Source organism: Mytilus galloprovincialis, chromosome 2 (assembly GCF_965363235.1).
Source record: "Mytilus galloprovincialis chromosome 2, xbMytGall1.hap1.1, whole genome shotgun sequence".
Taxonomy (NCBI): domain Eukaryota; kingdom Metazoa; phylum Mollusca; class Bivalvia; order Mytilida; family Mytilidae; genus Mytilus; species Mytilus galloprovincialis.
Genome location: NC_134839.1, coordinates 17497161 through 17512402, shown reverse-complemented (window position 1 = coordinate 17512402; position 15242 = coordinate 17497161).

The following is a 15242-nucleotide window of genomic DNA, read 5'->3' as shown; positions in this document are numbered from 1 at the left end:
AGAAAATCATTTTTTAATATCAAAAATTAAAATCTTCATCATCAAAAAGTTTTGACTTATTTATTTTATATTCAATAACCCCTCACTGTTTACAAACGGAATTAAAAAAATAATGTCCGAATGAACTGACACAGATTTTGCTAAATGATACAAATGACAATAAATTTAAATACCAAATATCATTGACCTAACATTAGCTGTTTATCTTAAACTGATCTAATCACAAACTAATATATATATATGTTAACTTAATAAAACAGCATAACAAATTCCATTGATTTAAAAATGTACCACTAATGGTGTTGGGCGCAGGACATTAAAGCGAATTTTTTTAAACTACAGGACATTTTAGTGCCGACATTAGAGCCCATTTTAGCGCAGAATTAATTCGTTCACCTGTTTCATTAGCCCATTTTAGCGAAAACTTACCTGGTTGAATAATACTCGCCTCACTATAACCATGAACAGTAATTTATACTGGTTTAATGTTTAAGCTGTTTATATGTTCATCATGGAAACACAATAAGAGATGTGTCGAATTCGCCGATTATCTGACCGGATACTATGTAACTGAAGATCCTATGTTCCCACTTAAGCTTTGGGTAGAAATTCCGTGTAATTCTTAGCAAACAATTAAAGGAACAGAGTCGTTCCATGCCCAGTATAATAAGCAATTTTATATTTGTCACCCAGCTATTCGCGCTTTCTTGATAATTATTAAATTGCAAACAACAACATATATAAAGATACGAAGTATAATAGACGAATTTGAACCTCAATCTAGACAAGATAAAGAGAAAGAACCGCTCCTAATGCAATTCTATGTACAGTATTATACAGGGGGTATATCCAGAGCCCTTTAAACGTACGTTCTCTAAGATATAAATTCTAGACTAGAACTTACTTTTAACATTTGATTCAACCTTTTAGACTTTTAGTGCTGTATTTTATCTGGGATATAAATTCGACTAGAACGGACTTTTAACATTTGATTTAATCTGTTAGTGCTGTATTTTTTAATGAACATGATATGTTTTATATTGTACTGTCTTGAGTCTATTAAACCTTTTTTATTGTTATGCCTATTTGAGGGCATTGTGTTTTCTGGTCTGTGCGTCTGTTCGTCCCGCTTCAGGTTAAAGTTTTTGGTCGAGGTAGTTTTTGATGAAGTTGACGTCCAATCGACTTGAAACTTAGTAAACATGTTCCCTATAACATGATCTTTCTAATTTTAATGCCAAATTTGAGATTTTATCCCATTTTCACGGTCCACTGAACATAGAAAATGATAGTGCGCATGGGGCATCCGTGTACTTGGGACACATTCTTGTTTAAATATTATTTGTTAGAATGGGTTAAAAATGTTTCTCTAAAATGGGCATTGACAATTTTAATTTTCTCTTGAATGGGTTTTAAATCTTGCCCTAAAATGGGTTTTACATTGGCGCTAAAATGTCCATTTTTTTTCGCTAAAATGTCCTCTGCCGAATGGTTCCCCCTAAACTGAACTAATCACAAGCTAATACATGTTAAATAAGCAAAAGTTTCAAAGTCAGTAGACATGACTGAGGGGGTAGGGCCAAATAATCTCCATTTTGAAGGACATTTTAAACCTAAAAAAATTGTATGCAATGGATGTATTAAAGTTTTCGAACTATTGGCTGAAAGGAAAGGAAACAACAAATTACTTTTAGTGGAAAATTATACAGTTACGCTGGTAGGAATCTGACCCAACTAGTTTTGTAGGCAGATTCAGTTTACCGTAGATGACCTGAAGTGACAGGGCTTTGAGAGAGCAGAGAGCAACTTTTTATCCAGTTGCTTAACAGAAAGGGGTCACCCCGATATTTCGACACCCCTTTAGTCCGACACACCATTGGTCCGACACCCCATTATCCCTTGGTCCGACATCCCATTACCCATTGGTCCGACACCCCATTAGTCCGACACCCCAATAGTCCGACTTCAGCAGGGTGTGAATGGAGGTTTAAAGAACAAGAGAATAATGGCAAAAGTATAAAGAATAGAAAAATGGGCCAAAAAATGAGGTGCTAAAATAGTAATATTATGGAGGGAGTAATGGACAAAAAGTACAAAGAATAGGGAAAATGGATGCAAATATATCCCCTTGCCTCCCGCCCTAATTCAGACACTCATTTGTAGTATCGTTGACGAGTTATTTGAACTGCTCTTTCTTTTGAGTATATTTAAGAAATAATTCATGGAAGCCATATATTGTTGGAAATTTACACATGGCCTGGGCCGTGATTATTCGAATTTTATCCTGAGCGTTAGCGAGGGATAAAATAAACGAATATCACGGCCCAGGCCATGTGTAAATTTCCAACAATATATGGCTTCCATGAATTATTTTGATTCTAATAGGACAAATACGGTCATTAAAAAACTGAAGCGAGGGTGGGTATGCTGTGTGTGTGGCTGTTCTTTTTTACTCCCTGCTAGATAAAGCTCAAATATCTTTATAAATATGTAGCTTGCGTAGGTTAGTTCGTGAATAACTGCTAGAAAAAAAAACTTTTTAATTCTTTTAATTCTCAAATCCAACATATGCCATTTTTAATTTACATGTTTTTCTCGTAAGCTTCCGTTAAATCCAAAGTTGACATTTTGTAACTAAGGAGCCGCCATGTTGACTTGCTGAAACGAGTAAATATGCGAATAATGCAATAGAATAGAAAACAAAACAAAACCTACCTCAAAAATCAGTTTTAATACAATATCATACGAATTCCGATGGTTCACGCAACAGAAAACTATCAACTTTAGCGGTTTCATTTGTATGACGTCATGTTTTGAAATGACTTAAATGCGCCAAAAAGATTAATAGACTTTCGCGGAATTTTATTTAATTTTTATTTTGTTGATTTCTCCAAGATCTTGTGCATTAATTCTTTTTATTATGCATAAGAATAAGAAAAAAAGTTATTTTGTCTTTTTTAAATTGCCCTTTTTAAAACAATAAAATCGGCAGAGGGTCTGCAAATAGGTTCCAATACATGTAGATTTACGTGGGAAGTATATTGTAACGGCCATTATTATGTATATCTCCGAGTCTGCGCTAAGTATATTTTATCGAGAATTTTATCACAGTGTTGTTTACAAAGCTAAAGAAGCACGTCATATTAGAATACAGAATCAGATAGAATGAAATTCAAAACAGTGTGGCTGTGGCCATTGATTGACACATTAAATTCATCCATTGACTGGCACAATTTACATGAACGTTTGTCTGTAACGACCACTGTTCACGACGTACCTAACGACTACCTACGATAGACATTTAAACTGTGGGGTCACCAAAGGTTTCTTAACGCCTTTAATTATAAAATAATTCAAAAAAATAATTAGGAATAACCTTTATGTTTTGATTGATATGATTGATATAAATCAAAACATCGTGTTATTTTTGATTAGTTTTTCGAATTACTTTATTAAGGTGTTAAGAACCTTTGGTGACCCCATAGTTTAAGTGTCTTTAAAAAGTACACAGTGAGCAGTGGTCGTTACATACAAACGTTCACCTAAATTGTCCCAGTCAATGGATGAATTTAGTGTGTCAATCAATGGCCACAGCCACACTGTTTTGAATTCCATTCTAATACTAAAGAGGAAATATCAACAGCAGGTCAGTCTCTCATCATAAAGAATAATGTTCACGTATTGAGGTTTCGGATACAATAAAAACTGTACACCCCTATGAAGTTACAAAAAGAAGCATTCAATTCTTAAATAAACTCGAATATTGGCGAGTTTAAGTTTATAACATTGATATATAAAGTAAAATTGTTCAATCGGGGATAATTTTTCTATGTAAAAAGGACTTTTGTAAGTTTTAAACTTCGATAACAATGGACAAAATGTGCTGTAAGAATGAACTCGAACATTCTAAGTTCGATATCATTCTGGTGGTACATTTCATCCATTTTCATCGAAGTTTTCACCTTAATAAAGTCATGAAACATTTGCCACTGGACATAATACAAACAAATAACTACCAATCATTTATAAATAGCCATGTGTATGTTCTATTTGAATAAGCGATAATATTTGTAATTTCACATTCATGATACAACAAACTTTGTTTCTGTATTAAAGTATTTTCATTTGTGTTCTTTTATCTCTTAAACACAACTTATGGGTAGGACTCAAGCAAACAGGCGCCATAAAAATAACTCTAGCAACCAGTCCGACTTCTGTTGACATTGACATGGCCACAAGAATGTACCTGTATTCATTGTTTCTATTTACAAGCACATTTGCTGTTGTCGTGAACTCGTACACTCAAACAGATTCCTTACGGAGAACGCGCAAAACTTTACAAAGTTCTATTTGGTTTACCAGTTTTCTCATGCACTATCCTAAGAGTTGAATGTGTTAACTTTAAATAATTCACTATTCAATTAATTACAAACACAGTTGCTTAAAGACAAACTAAACTTATGTTCTTCTCACAATAATTCTGTACACTGAACCAAGCATACAAATCGAGTTAAAAGCATAATTGAAGCCTGAACTTTCTTAATTCTCTACTTTGGGTGAGATACAAAGCTGCGTATCATCATTTTAGTTATTTGACAAAACTTCACAAATGTAATTGAGAATGGAAATGGGGAATGTGTCAAAGAGACAACAACCCAACAAAATGCAGAAAACAGCCAAAGACCACCAATGGGTCATCATAAAAACATGCACCCGGAGGAGGTCTTCAGTTTGCCCCTAAACGTAAATGTGTACTAGTTCAGTGAAAATGGACGTCATGCTTAACTCCAAAACATTTTTATACTTGGACTAAAATTAACAATCATATCTATACTATTAAACGAGAAGACCTCATTTTGTGTGTCGCTTCTCTTCCTTCCACAATAAATTAATCATCATTCCTCTGTGTTCTTTAGGTAACATGCATAGTCGCATTTGTCATCCGTTCTTATGATTATTCAGATTGAGTTATTTTGGGAGAAAAACGACAAAACAGGTGTCCGGATATTGTTTCCGTTATCAGACTGACTTTTAGTCATAGATAAGACTTCCGGTTTTAAACATGCACAAGAACAACCAATCGTATGATAGATTACAAAAATAAAAAGTAAATAAGCCAATCAGAGCGTTCTCAATATCATGGGTTTTAGATCGCAAGAACCACAACTATTATACCTCCTTAGAGAAAATTATGTTTTCGTGTTTTAATATCCACCTGTAAACTACGATCATACTACTATCATATACAGAGACTCTCTGTATTCTGTCTACTTTCTAAAATTTCTACTGTCTAAGGGGTCATACCAGTTGCATATATATATATTGAAATAAGTAAAACATGTGGAAACAACAATTTGTCCATAGTATACGGATGCCACATCGGCAGTATCATTTACTATGTTTAGTGGACCGTAAAATGGGGTAAAATCTCTAATCTGGCATTAAAATTAGAAAGATCATATCATAGGGAACATATTTACTAAGTTTCGAGTTGGTTGGACTTCAACTTCATCAAAAACTACCTCGACAAAAACTTTAACCTGAAGCGGGACAGACGGACGGACGAACGAACGAACGGACGAACAGACTAGAAAACATAATTCCCATAAATGGGGCATACAAATTTATTGTTGAAAGTGAAAGTATGTGTTTGGCCAAAATGAAAGTAGAGTAGAGATTAGAGAGAAGCAGGACTTATTCGGGACGTCGGGATCGGGTGTTTTTAAGCTCGGGATTTCGGGATTGATCTTTACGGGATGCGGGAATATTTTTATTTTTAATTTCGGGATGTCGGGATATGAATTTCGTTAAAATACGCACCTCTGGATTTCATGTTTTTAAGCCCGGGATTTCGGGATCAAGGCCCTCAGACCAGCCCTCAATTGAGCCTTAGTCATTTATACGAGATTCAAATCCTACCATTGGCATGTTATTAATGGTTATCCCACGAGGACGCGGTGTGTCAGTGTAAGATCAACCCGATGGCCAGAGGCCAGAGCACAGGGGCTTGTTACCATTGCCGGGTTTACTATCCATACGAACCCCTAAAAAAACACAAGGGAGGAAGCTAATTTGCGACAATGCTTCAAATTATTGTTGTAAATTTTTTCTAAGACTTTCACTTACTTTGTGACCTGAATAAATATGTTCCCACTTGAATTATCTCTCCAATGACATATATTTGTTACCTTAAATAACCTCTATAACTATTGTAATCCATAAAACAAACTCGACATTTTTGAAATAGAACGAATCGAGGCCCTACATTTGAAAATGAAAGTACTAATAATAAAAAGCGACACCTATCGGAAAATATATTTTCGGCACTCTCGGGTGTTTACATAAATGTTATGCTTTTCGGAAGTCTACGGTATTTTTTATTACAAAAATGTAAAAATTGGCGGGAATTATTAGGAGCATACTGTCTTTCGTCCTCATATTTCTGTAAACTCCCGAGAGAGCCGAAAATATATTTTCCGGTAGGTGTCGCTTTAGTACTTTCATTTTCAAATGTAGGGCCTCGATTCGTTCTATTTCAAAAATGTCGAGTTTGTTTTATGGATTACAATAGTTATAGAGGTTATTTAAGGTAACAAATATATGTCATTGGAGAGATAATTCAAGTGGGAACATATTTATTCAGGTCATAAAGTAAGTGAAAGTCTTAGAAAAAAATTACAACAATAATTTGAAGCATTGTCGCAAATTAGCTTCCTCCCTTGTGTTTTTTTAGGGGTTCGTATGGATAGTAAACCCGGCAATGGTAACAAGCCCCTGTGGCCAGAGGGTGATCTAACACTGACACTCCAAGTCCGAATGGGATAACTATTTTACATCCCAGCTGTTTTAGATTAGACGAAAAAACATTTACAATTCACAAAATCTAGTTTAGAACGCTACACAACCATTATAATATACTTTATATATTACTATATGATGTATACCCTTAATGACTCCCGAACACGATGAGTAGATATCAAATAATGTCAACTCGCCCCACTGGCCAATCGACCCACACTATGTCGCCACTTTATAAAAAAATACCCAACTCTTGTTTACCGACTCGCCCCAATTTGAAAAAGTGTAAAATAAAATTGAACAATTAGTCTAACAACTCACTTATTAACGAAAAGGGTTTAAACCCCACTGAATACAGGTCTGCCAACTCGCCCCACTTATAAACATATTTTGCTTCCTTTAAGTATGTTAAATTACTGTTAGTTCGTATTTAGTCGTCCTGGTGTAGTGGAATGCGTCGTGGCTTGATATGCTAAAGGTCGTGAGTTCGAATCCCAGCTTATACACTGGATTTTTTCTACGTGAATTTTGATAGATAGTCTTTTCCGTATAATTAATTTTAAGTTTTATAGTGGATTGGCATTCCCGCCAAAATGTTACAGAACAAAGGAAAGCATGCATAACAAAGAAACTCAAACTGGAGTGATCTGGTAGGGGTGATCCGGCTCAGATCAAAGGAGCTGGGATGTAAATAGGCCTCTCAAAAGGAAAAGCACTGATGGATTGTCCTAAAAGCACATTTTAATAGAATAATAATGGTCTATAAGCAGTTTAATAATGACTTTTACCAAATGCATTGTAGCAAAGGGGAAGAATAATTGTGGTATAAGGCCAGAAACACAAAAAATAATTGAATCTAACAGAAAGAAAACACATAACGGACTTAAAAGGGAGAGTGCTTTTGATACCTTATTCTCCAGTCATAATATCTTTTACAAAAATTCATCCTACAACAGTTTACAACATGCAAGCTGTATATGCCCGCGATTTCGCGGGTGTGTTCTAGTATATATAGATTCTACCACTGCATCGAGTGTGATACGATATTTATCCACTCGAGACAGTTAAATTTTCAAATTTAAAACTCGAGGCTCGCCGAGCGTTTTAAATATTTAAAATTTAACTGTCGAGAGTGGATAAATATCGTATTACACGAGATTTAGTGGTAGAATCTGTTTCTCTAATGATTTTCAATCAATACGCAGGCAAACGTATTCCTTCTTTTTGAATGATCTGCAAAAAGATGTGTTCTTTGTATGTGACGTCATCAGGCATGGTCGCCTTTTTTCATGCCGTCACAAAAGGAAATTCATAGGAAAGCAAGAAAATTCGACGCCATAATCGGATTTTAACCAATGAAGAACTGAGATCAAACGAAGTTCAACCACTGTGACACGTTGATTAAATTTTTTTATACAATGGGTGCAGAAAGGGATAAATTGACGAAGAATTAGAGAAATATATATATATATGAAACTAACAAAGGCCAGAGGCTCCCGACTTGGGACAGGCCATAAATGCGGTGAAGTTAAACGTGTATATTTAGTAAACATGCCTTTGTTAATCTTGCATGTTTTTTTTTAATTTCAGTTCATCTGTGAGTTTTAAAGTTTAGTATGACATCCATTTTCACTGAACTAGTACACATTTTATACGACCGCAAAATTTTTGCGGTCGTATATTGGTATGACGTTGGCGTCGTCGTCGTTGTCGTCCGAAGACATTTGGTTTTTGCACTATAACTTTAGTAAAAGTTAATAGAAATCTATGAAATTTAAACACAAGGTTTATGACAACAAAAGGAAGGTTGGGATTGATTTTAGAAGTTTTGGTCCCAACAGTTTTGGAATTAGGGGCTAAAAAAGGGCCCATATAAGCATTTTTTTTTCGCACACTAACTGTACTATAAGTAAATAGAAATCTATGAAGTTTAAACACAAGGTTTATGACCACAAAAGGAAGGTTGGGATTGATTTTGGGAGTTATGGTTCCAACAGTTTAGGAATTACGGGCAAAAAGGGTCCAAAATTAAACTTTGTTTGATTTCATCAAAAATTGAACTATGGGGGTTCTGATATATGCCGAATCTAGCCGTGTATTTAGATTCTTAATTTTTGGTGCCGTTTTCAAATTGGTCTACATTTAGGTCCAAAGGGTCCAAAATTAAACTTAGTTTGATTCTAACAAAAATTGAATTCTTGGGGTTCTTTGATATGCTGAATCTAAACATGTACTTAGTTTTTTTTTTATTATGGGCCCAGTTTTCAAGTTGGTCAAAATTGGGGTTCAAAATTAAACTTTGTTTGATTTCAACAAAAAATTGAATATATGGGGTTCTTCGATATGCTGAATCTAACCATGTATTTAGATTTATGATATTTAGGCCCGGTTATCAAATTGGTCCACAGTGAGGTCTAAAGGTCCAAAATTGAACTTTATTTGATTTCATCAAAAATCAAATTCTTGGGGTTCTTTGATATGCTGAATCTAACCATGTATTTAGATTTTTTTATATTGGAATACCACAAAGGGATGGTAAGAATTGTCTTTGGGAGTTATGGCTCAAACCGTTAGGGAATAAGGTGCAAAAAAGTGGGGAAAAGGGTTTCCAGGTTAATGGACAATTACTTAAGTACAAACCATAAATCAAAAGCAGTGTAAGGTTGGTAATTGAAACTCATTTGAATATGTTATCTAAACTGCTTTTAAATTATGTATATTGGAAATTTGCTAAAAACTTTATTATTAATAAATTCCATTGGAAATTTGCCAATAACTTTAGTTTAATGAATTTCATTGGAAATTTGCCCATATGAAATGTTGCTGATGAAGCTTTTTTGTTTATCTCACCTAAACTGCTTTTAAATTATGTACATTGGAAATTTGCCAATAATTTTGGTTTAATAAACTTAATTGGAAATTTGCCAATATAAAATGTTGCTGATGAAGCTTTTTTGTTTATTTTTAGCCATGATTATTATTCTTTGAAAATTGGAGTTATCTTTTTTTGTCCAGAATAGTAGTTGAATCAACTTAAATCAATGCTAATATATACAATATACAATGCAATATTCACTTTTACTACTAACCGATAAATTAAAACAATCTTTGCCATTCAGTGATTACAAGCACTTTGATTACCATTCTAGGGTTATGCCTCTTTATAAGTGGAAAAATTGAAGATTTTTTTCGTTTCTGTTCTCTTAACTTACGTTGGTCTTAACTAAATTTAATGAAATGTTTAAATAATTCTTAGTACCTCTAAACTCAGTTCAAGTTCAATTTTTGGCAGCTAGTTTTACAGTTCTTGAGTTATGTCCCTTTTTAACGTTATATGCTAGTGGAGGGGGGGGGGGGGGGTCATCTGTGTACCTTTGGACACATTCCCCATTTATTTTTTTAGAAGTTACTATTAATTAAGATTAATTTTAACCATGACATTTTATATATTAATATTTTATGATGTATTTAAATGAGTAGTTATTGTTGCAAACTCCATTAGAAATTTGAATTGAGATCATTTTTGGAATAAGGGAAAGGGGGAGATGAAAAAAAATTGGGGAGGTGTTTAATTTTTCAGATTTCAGAAATAAAAAGAAAATTTCTTCAAACATTTTCTTTTTGAGAGGATTAATATTCAACAGCAAAGTGAATTGCTCAAAAGCAAAAAAAAAAATGTTTAAGTTCATTAGACCACATTCATTCTGTGTCAGAAACCTATGCTGTGTCAACTATTTAATCACAATCCAAATTCAGAGCTGAATCCAGCTTGAATGTTGTGTCCATACTTGCCCCAAGCGTTCAGGGTTCAACCTCTGCGGTCGTATAAAGCTGAGCCCTGCGGAGCATCTGGTTTATTTTGAGGGGCAAACCGAGGCTCACCTCTGGGTGCAGTAATTTGTCGCTGCGTTGAAGACACATTGATAGACTTCGCCTGTTGTCTGCTCTTTGGTCGGGTTGTTGTTTCTTTGACATATTCCTCATTTCCATTCTCAATTTAATAGTATATTTATTTTGATAAATGCATCTCAATCATTCTATATGCTTTTTAGTAAATATTGTATACTTATTGACTGTGTATGAGTGAAATAGTAAGTTTATTGTCCCTCGAAGTGCCACTATTGGCCTGAGGCATAGCTGAGGGGACAATAAATGTACTATTTCCAGTCAGTATTAGTGTTTTATCATAACGACAACAGACAATAAATGCCGGAGATACATGATCTATTGTAAAAAAAAAGGAAGAGGAAAATAACCATACAGGTGTAAAACGTTTACTAATATTCTGAAATGAAAAGCGGCTATGTTCTTTACTGACCGCAACCCTACATACAATAGGTAAAACAGCACGTTGTAACTCCCAAGGTATTTTCAAAATCATCCAATCCCATAGCTGCATTTGAAATTCCGCGAAATCTAATGTCGCGTGCGGACAAATAGTCTCACGGAGGTCCAATAGGTCAAATAGTTCAACGCTTGCAATTTGAAATGGAAGGTCCAGTGAGTTTTTGATTTTTAAATATACAATTCAAGTGGGAATAGAAATGTGGTAATTTTGGTCTTCTTCTGGCAGTAAACCCTTGCCAAAGTTGGACGTCCGTTTGGTTGTGCGGGATGTATAATTTTCAACAAATATCAGAGATGTGAGAATGTATCAAACGTCTATGCAGGTTAAGAACCATTGCAACTACTCTTTGAGGGGCCTTCTGTGGCCTCTTGTCTGAGCCTATTGAAAGGCAAAATGTTGTCTTTATTCAATATAGTAATTTCATTGTCTAGTGGCAGTCCAAGTTTTTTTTACCTTTTTCATCCCGGCTGGCAACTATTACAGAACCTACCTAGTGTATTTATTGTTAAATTTTTCTTGTCCTGAATATGCATGTAATATTTGCAACCGGAAATTAAGTAAAATTACAATATTGTAAGTACTTTATGAATTCATTTATGTTATTATTATTTTAAGGACTCTCAAGAAGATCAATTTAAAGTAATTGGATTAACCTATTGAAATTATATTATTTATTAATTATTCCGTGTCGGACTATATAGGGGTGTTGGACTAATGGGGTGTTGGACTATTGGGATGTCGGACCAATGGCCATGGGTTGTCGGAAAAATGAGATGTCGGACAAATGTGGTGTCAGACTAGTAGGGTGTCGGAATAACAGGGCTGCCCCAATAGAAATCAAGTAATAAAACTGCTGAGTCACATACAAATATAGGGATATGAAAAATAATAAACAGCTGCGCCATGAGCGCATGATACGCCCGTCGTCTTGTGTGCAATAATCATAAATAGTTTCTGAGATACAGCGTGACATGTGAAAACACACCCTTTTAACAAAAAACTCAATAATATCTTTAAAATAAGATTTCGAATTATCACCAAAAAGTATACAATATTTCTAGAATAAAATTTTGAATTGAAACCAAAAAGTATACTGATCTTTCAATATATCTAATAAGTGTGTAAAGTTTAAAGCAATTATCATAAATTGTTTTTTGAGATACAGCGCGACATGTGAAAAAACAACCCCCTATTTTAGTGACAAAGTCCCGTACTCAAAAAGTTTTAATCTTATTTTTACCAAAAAGTATACAGATCGTTTGACCATCATAAGGAACAACTGTATTAAGTTTCATGAAATTTGGATGAGTCGTTCTCAAGTTACGGTGCGACATGTTTATGCCAGACAGACGAACTGACGGAAGGACGCCGGACATTTGTATACCATAATACGTCCCGTCAAAATTAAGGTATGTGATGTACTGCATCATGACACATCTTGTACAACCTTAGGAAAACAAATAGTACTTGTGTTGCAGTTCTTCAATGACACATGCAGTAACTAGTATTTCGGCCTGAAGCTTAAAACAACAATCACATACCTATACTGTGATATATTTTAGTGGCGTAGCCAGGGTATAAATGATGTGGATGCGAACCCGTCGCCAATCATTGTATGCAGACAATTATTTTTTATGGGGACCATTTTATGCAGAAAATGATTTTTTCCGGACATTTTCCCTGTATGCATGTGTAGTCGCCTAGAATCCGACACTTGTTAGATTTTTGTTTAATTTCAAAATACCCAGCAATATGTATTATATTTCCAACAGAATTTCATTGTTTTCTCGAAACTACTATCATTCAATTCAGAAATATTTGATGTAAAAGTGTCACACCCAATCTTATATTTGACATCTCAAAAACAAACCAATTACAGCGGCACTTCTGTATATGGAACTTCTGAATATAGGAATCGAAGTGACCCCACTTTTTCGGAATTTGCGTCGGTTTGTCTGGTCTTGTTAGTGCTGTCATGTGTCCCATTACCGATTTTTTGAAACTTATATATCATCAGCAATGTCTTTGACATTTGTGAAAATAAGTCCTGATCGAATATATTAATCAACTATGCCCCTTGGAAATCTAAATTATATAAAATATAAATTATAATGGAAATCCCACTTTTATGAAGCTTCTATTCTCTCGAGATAAACAAATAAGGACACACCTGCATCAGAACTCTCCTTTCCCCCCTCATAAAGTATGTGCAATGCGGGGACATTGGAACTCTGTTCTTTTATTGAAAATAAAATTGATATTTGTACCTACATTTTTTGTAGATGGAAAAGGGTATTTATAAGCCCAAGAATGAAAACACTCCATTACAAATATAGTGTTGACCCCGGTGTCTTTCGTGTCACAGGAAACGATACCAGGATATGATGGTTTAGTTGTTTTATAAAGCAACTATTAAACAAATAGCTGAGTATGTAAATGTACAAAGAAAGACATAAAATCCCTTGTAAATGATGACCTCTATTTTGTGTTTGGCTGGAACTGTTGAAATTTCATCTCAGGCTTTTTTCCAAACATTTTCCCATTTCGGCAGTTTATCTCGGACTTGTAGTTCGTGGCAGTCGTTGTCTAAGAGCGTCTGAGGAAGTGGTCAAGTAGACAACAACATCATCCGCAAACAGTCTCGCTGTTTAGTGTGGACCTTCAGCGTAGGTTGTATATGTAAAAACAAAGAAACCGGGGTCCTAGGACTGATCCTTGGATACTCCAGATTCTACTTTCATTCTGTTTATAGTTTCTCATTCCAATAAAAATGAACACAAGGTTGTATCATGATGTTCAAATAATGAAATATCCACCAATATCATTTGTATTGTTTCAATGCCCGTGGAGACAACATCAAAGAAATAAACTTTGGAAATGCAAGTTTTAGCCGCATGTTGACGTAATTTAAGTAAAAATTAAAATGCTTATGTAACCATCCTTTAGTACAGTGGCGTCACTTGGCGTACTAAATTCTGTGAAAAATAAATATTTAATGACGTCATAAAACGCTATTACTTTTCATTCAGACGATTTTTTTTTGAAAAATGATTTTATTATATTAAAAATGATTTTCTAATATTGAAAAAATGATTTTCTAATATTAAAAAATGATTTTTGATATTAAAAAATGATTTTTGATATTAAAAAATTATTTTTGATATTAAAAAAAACATTTTCTAATATCTAATAGTATCTTATTTTTAATATTAGAAAAAGTTTTTTCTGATACTAGAAAATGATTTTCTAATATTAGAAAATGATTTTTTAATATAAGAAAATGATTTTTTAATATAAGAAAATGATTTTTTAATATTAGAAAATGATTTTTAATATTAAAAAAATAGGTCTTTTTGTCCACCTTTGTCTTGAATTAGGACTCTTCCATGAATATTAGAAGACAGAACAAGCCATGATACTAAGTGTTTTGGGGAGCTTGTTCTTACTTTAATTTCTCCTCATTTCTTATATTCTTATATAATAGGAAACTTTTTTTCTAAATAATACTTTAATAATATAAAGTTATAAGTAAATACATTATTATTGAAGCGGTAACAACAAATTATTAACTAAAAGAGAAGCTGTTTATGTCCCTCTTTGGAACATGGCATACATTCAAGTTTTACATAAGGACTTGTTGAAACCTCCTTTGAGTCAGTAAACTTTTATATGGATAGCTCATTCAGTTTGATTACTTCAATAACTCATTTATTATAACATTTGTGTCATAAATGAGCGATAGTTATCCCATATGTTTTATTTATTGGCTTAAAAGATTGAAATTTTGAGGAGATTAAAGGTACAAATGGCCCAAAAGAGATGTTATGAAGAAGACAAAGAGGTCTTTTAGTATTAATTATCATCTTTAAGTCATCTGTTGTATCATATTTAACTGTTTGTAGGCAGATGAGATGAACGATCATTTATTGGTTAACACTATGTTCTATCATGATTCGGATTGTTCCGGATTTTTCGAAGAAATTTTGCTCGAATCGCTGTAGATGTTGTCTTATATTATACTAAAATTTTCTCAAACTTTTGAACTGATTATGACAAAACTTCACAGTAATGCTTGAAATGACTAGTTTTACAAAGG